Source organism: Rutidosis leptorrhynchoides, chromosome 2 (assembly GCF_046630445.1).
Source record: "Rutidosis leptorrhynchoides isolate AG116_Rl617_1_P2 chromosome 2, CSIRO_AGI_Rlap_v1, whole genome shotgun sequence".
Classification (NCBI taxonomy): Eukaryota; Viridiplantae; Streptophyta; class Magnoliopsida; order Asterales; family Asteraceae; genus Rutidosis; species Rutidosis leptorrhynchoides.
The window spans coordinates 17,523,411-17,528,532 of NC_092334.1; the positions used below are offsets into that span (position 1 = coordinate 17,523,411).

The following is a 5,122-nucleotide window of genomic DNA, read 5'->3' on the forward strand; positions in this document are numbered from 1 at the left end:
TATAACACACTTTCACAGATTTTTACTTCGTCGGAAAGTAAGACTTGGCCACTGGTCGATTCACGAACCTATAACAAATATGTACATATGTATCAAAGTATGTTCAAAATATATTTACAACATTTCTAATACGTTTTAATGTTTTAAGTTTATTAAGTCAGCTGTCCTCGTTAGTAACCTACAACTAGTTGTCTATAGTTAGATGTACAGAAATAAATTGATATATATTATCTTGACCCAATCCACGACCCAGTGTATACACGTCTCAGGCTAGATCACAACTCAAAGTATATAAATTGATAGTTTGTTAATTTTAATATAAAGATTTACAATTGGGCGTCCCTATAAATAACCATATACACTCGATCGGACACGATGGGCGGGGTATTTATATGTACGAATAATCGTTCATTTAACCGGACACGGGAATGAATTAATAGTCTATGGAATTATTAAAACAGGGGTGAAATTATGTACAAGGACACTTGACATAATTGATAACAAAGTATTAAAACCTTGGGTTACACTCAGTCGACATCCTGGTGTAATTATTAAACAAAGTATTAAAATCTTGTTACAGTTTAAGTCCCCAATTAGTTGGAATATTTAACTTCTGGTATAAGGATAATTTGACGAGGATACTCGCACTTTATATTTATGACTGATGGACTGTTATGGACAAAAACCAGACGGACATATTAAATAATCCAGGACAAAGGACAATTAACCCATGGGCATAAAACTAAAATCAACACGTCAAACATCATGATTACGGAAGTTTAAATAAGCATAATTCTTTTATTTCATATTTAATTTCCTTTATTTTATATTTAATTGCACTTCTAATTATCGTACTTTTATTTGTTATTATTGTATTTAATTGCACTTTTAATTATCGTACTCTTTAATTATCGCAAGTTTATTTTATTGCACTTTTATTTATCGCAATTTCATTATCGTTATTTACTTTACGCTTTAAATTAAGTCTTTTATTTATTTAATATTTTACATTTGGTTTTAACTGCGGTTAAAGTTTTAAAAATCGACAAACCGGTCATTAAACGGTAAAAACCCCCTTTTATAATAATAATATTACTTTTATATATATTTGTATTTTTATAAATTAAAACTAATATAGCGTTAAGCTTTGATTAAAAGATTTCCTGTGGAACGAACCGGACTTACTAAAAACTACACTACTGTACGATTAGGTACACTGCCTATAGTGTTGTAGCAAGGTTTAGGTATATCCATTCAATAAATAAATAAATATCTTGTGTAAAATTGTATCGTATTTAATAGTATTTCGTAGTAAAATTTAAGCTATTTTATATACACCTCGCATAACATCAAGTATTTTTGGCGCCGCTGCTGGGGAATCATCTAGCTTAAAAGCCGGAAGCGCAACGCTAATATAATATAAAAAATAAAAAGATTTTTATTTTTAGTTTACTTTTATTAAAATACGCTTTTGTAAAAATACGTTTTAAATATTCGAAAATATAAAAAGAAAAATATAAATATAAATATTTTTAAGAGTTTGTTAAATATTTAAGTTTTATAAAGTTTCTTTATTTTTATAAAAATATAAGTTTTATTTAAATATTTTGTTTTTATTTAAAACATAAAATCAAAAACCGAAAAAAATTTATATATAAATCTAGTTTTAAGATTTTTATTTATAAAATTGTAACATATTTTTATTTCTATTCTAGTTTTTAAAATATAAGTTTTATTTAAATTATATAAATATTTTAATTAAATTAAAAACAGAAAAATAAAAAAATATATATAAATAAATAAAAAAACCGAAACCTGTCAAACGAAGCTACCTAATCTGAATTTTCGAACCCCGCGACTCGCGGAGTTTTCCAGCTTCGGGCGCCGCAACTCGCGGAGCCGCCCTGACACACGTGACCAGAAACCCTAATCGCAATTAATACGAGGTAATTATTATTATTATTAACTTTAAACCTAATTAGGTTATTTATATTATATTAATTAGTTTAGTTATTTTATTATTTGTATTATTTAGTTAAATTAGTTTAAATAAAATATAAAATTAATAGTTTTATAAAATAAATAATATAAAAATAATATTTTTATAAAAAACTGTACTTTTTACAACTTTTAGTGTATTTTTATATTTTGTCCCTTTTTAATTGTTTTAGCGTAACTTTTGTATTTTCCGTTCATATTTAGTTTTAAGACATAGTTTTTGCCATAGTTATTTTTACTTCTAGATTTTTAGGCTTTGCCGTAAAATTCCTTAAGTGCTTTTTCTTTAGACTAAGATTTAGGTGCTTTAGAATTTTGTGACATCTTTTTAAGTTTTAGTACCTTTTTAAGATATTCCCATTTGGGATATAGTTTTACTTGTAAGCTTTAATATATTTAGACGCCTTTTACCTATGTATCAATTATCTTTCCAATTAGTAATCTCAATTTGCGATTATAATTTTAAGTTAGTGATAGTAATAAGGTTGGGTTAGTCAAGTATTTTTAAGTTTTATAAGTTACTCTTTTTCTTTCTTATTTTTCGACGCCTTTTATTTTTCGACCTTTTTCGACACGCTCTTTTTCTTTCTTATTTCTCGCCATTCTAGTTTTTAGGACATAGATTTTTATTCTACTTCGTATCTAATATTTCTTAAAATTACGAAAAATTGTTTTAAGTGGTTAAATTGATAGACATCTAAATTTTCTGGTTCGTAGTAATAGTTGGATTTGTACGTGGACCGGGTTATTGGAGCCAAACAGTCCTCAATTATATTGAGACCAAACGAATCCTGCCCCTCTGCTGCATCTTTTGGCTATTCGAAACGTGGGCAAAATCAGAAAAGTCTATTAATTGGATAACTTATATAATTTTTCTTTCCTTTTAAAAACTAATAGGATATTCAGTGAATGCACCGAGCAAAACGTTCACCACCTTTTATACGTTCACCACCTGTAACTAGATCAAGACATCTAGCTAGTATTACCGCCGTTGATTTTTCTTTAGAATCGTCATCCAGTCGACCAAGTACTCCAAGTCAAATTTCCGATAATCCATTTTTTGAATCCGATCTCACAATTGAGAATCCGGAGAATATTCAGGGACAATTCATAGATCCTGAACCATTAAATTTTCCTCCGGAACCACCAATCATTCAAACAGAGATTGTTGAGGAACGAACCATTAAATCAGAATCCTCTAGTGATTCAGATTCAACAAATTCAATTATAGAAGTAACAGAACCTTTAAGTATGGAAGACCGAATGAGAGCTACACGCAATTACTCATCCAGAAATTAATGCGCCAGATTATGAAATCAAAGGACAAATTCTACACATGGTGACTAATCAATGCAAATTTAGTGGTGCGCCGAAGGAAGATCCAAATGAACATCTTCGTACATTTAATAGGATCTGCACACTATTTAAAATAAGAGAAGTTGAGGATGAACAGATATATCTCATATTATTTCCCTGAACTTTAAAGGGAGAAGCCAAAGATTGGTTGGAATCGTTACCTGAAGGGGCGATTGATACATGGGATGTTTTAGTTGAAAAATTTCTTAAACAATTCTTTCCAGCATCTAAAGCCGTAAGACTTCAAGGAGAAATTGTTACGTTCACACAGAAACCAAATGAAACTCTATATGAGGCATGGACAAGATTTGAAAAGTTATTAAGAGGATGTCCGCAACATGGTTTAGACACCTGTCAAATAGTACAAATATTATGGTTTAGACACCTGTCAAATAGTACAAATATTTTACCAAGGATGCGACATCACTACAAGGAAAGACATCGATATAGCAGCTGGTGGTTCTATTATGAAGAAAACCGAAACTGATGCTTATAAAATTATTGATAACACTGCTTCCCACTCACATGAGTGGCACCAAGAAAAAGATATCGTTAGATCATCTAAAGCAGCTAGAGCTGATTCTAGCCATGACTTAGATTCCATTTCCGCAAAGATAGATACTGTCGAGAGACGAATGGAAAAGATGACTAAAGATATCCACTCAATACGAATTAGTTGTGAGCAGTGTGGAGGACCACATTTGACAAAAGATTGTCTCAGTATTGAATTAACAATGGAACAAAGAGAGAATGTTTCATATCTAAACCAAAGGCCTGGAAATAATTATCAGAATAATTATCAACCGCCAAGACCGATTTACAATCAAAACTAGAATTATAATCGAAATATTCCATACAACAACCAACAAGGTCCTAGCAATCAACAAGTATCCAATAATACTTACAACCAGCAAAGACCTAATTTTCAAAACAAACCACCACAACCCGATGATAAAAATCCGAATTTAGAAGATATGATGACAAAGCTAGTTGAAACTCAAACGCAGTTTTTCACATCTCAAAAACAAACCAATGAACAAAATGCTCAAGCATTTAGAAATCAACAAGCTTCTATTCAAAATTTAGAACAAGAAGTAAGTAACCTAGCAAGGTTAATAGGTGAAAGAAAACTGGAAAGTTTACCTAGTGATACAAATGCTAACCCCCGGAATGAAACAGCTAAAGCCATTACCACAAGAAGTGGTACAACACTTAAACCACCTGAAATACCTGTAAATTCTGAAGAAGCTATTCCTACTCCACAAGAACCACAACCTGATCAAGATAAGGAAAAAGAAGCGGTAGTTGAAAAGGTTAATGAAGATAACACAGTCAAGGCTAAACCTTATGTTAAACCATACCAACCACCACTTCCTTACCCGAGTAAAATGAAAAAGAGAAACTTGAAGCCGAGTAATCCAAATTCTTGGATATGTTTAAACAGATAAATGTAAATCTTCCTTTCATTGATGTGATTTCAGGAATGCCTAGATATGCTAAATTCTTGAAAGATCTAATCACAAATAGAAAGAAAATGGAAGAACTCTCGGCCGTTACTATGAATGCTAATTGTTCAGCAGTGCTGTTGAATAAGATACCAGAAAAATTATCTGATCCAGGAAGTTTCACAATTCCATGTTTTCTGGGTAGTCTTAGTTCAATAGAAGCATTGGCAGACTTAGGTGCTAGTATAAATTTAATGCCGTATTCACTATACGCTAAACTAGACCTTGGAGAATTGAAACCAACAAGAATAAGCATACAGCTA

The 5,122-nt window shown here is 30.7% G+C and overlaps 1 non-coding gene across 1 annotated transcript; it reads right to left on the reverse strand.

Moving 5' to 3' along the window:
• Positions 1–3,592: 3,592 nt before the first annotated feature.
• LOC139894908 (small nucleolar RNA R71) lies at positions 3,593–3,699 on the reverse strand. Its single transcript, XR_011775385.1, has one exon. It is a non-coding gene; the product is annotated as a small nucleolar RNA R71 (small nucleolar RNA).
• Positions 3,700–5,122: the final 1,423 nt, after the last annotated feature.